The sequence below is a fragment of the Vigna unguiculata genome, unplaced genomic scaffold (genome assembly GCF_037176805.1).
Source record: "Vigna unguiculata cultivar grain cowpea cultivar isolate G323 ecotype 2 unplaced genomic scaffold, ASM3717680v1 ptg000019l_ERROPOS351820, whole genome shotgun sequence".
Lineage (NCBI taxonomy): Eukaryota > Viridiplantae > Streptophyta > Magnoliopsida > Fabales > Fabaceae > Vigna > Vigna unguiculata.
This window is the reverse complement of record NW_028196659.1, coordinates 127,501-127,860: the sequence shown is the minus strand read 5'-3', so window position 1 is coordinate 127,860 and position 360 is coordinate 127,501.

The window sequence follows — 360 nt, the reverse complement described above, 5'->3', positions numbered from 1 at the left end:
TGGAAAAGAGTGAACTAGACCGAACTGCGAACAAGGCAACTTGGGGGGATGACGCTGGAAAAGAGTGAACTAGGCCGAACTGCGAACAAGACAACTTGGGGGGATGATGCTGGAAAAGAGTGAACTAGGCCGAACTGCGCCCAAGGCAACTTGGGGGGATGACGCTGGAAAAGAGTGAACTTGGCCAAACTGCGAGGAGGGCAACTTAGAGGAAAGTTGGAAACGAGGGAGACTTAGCCGAACTGCGAAGAAGGCAGGTTTTTGGGAAGTTGGAATCGACTGAAGCGAATACTGAACTCCAAATACGACCGACCTTTTGGTTGTTGGCTTCCTGGGAAGCGATGTGAAACTCCAAATACG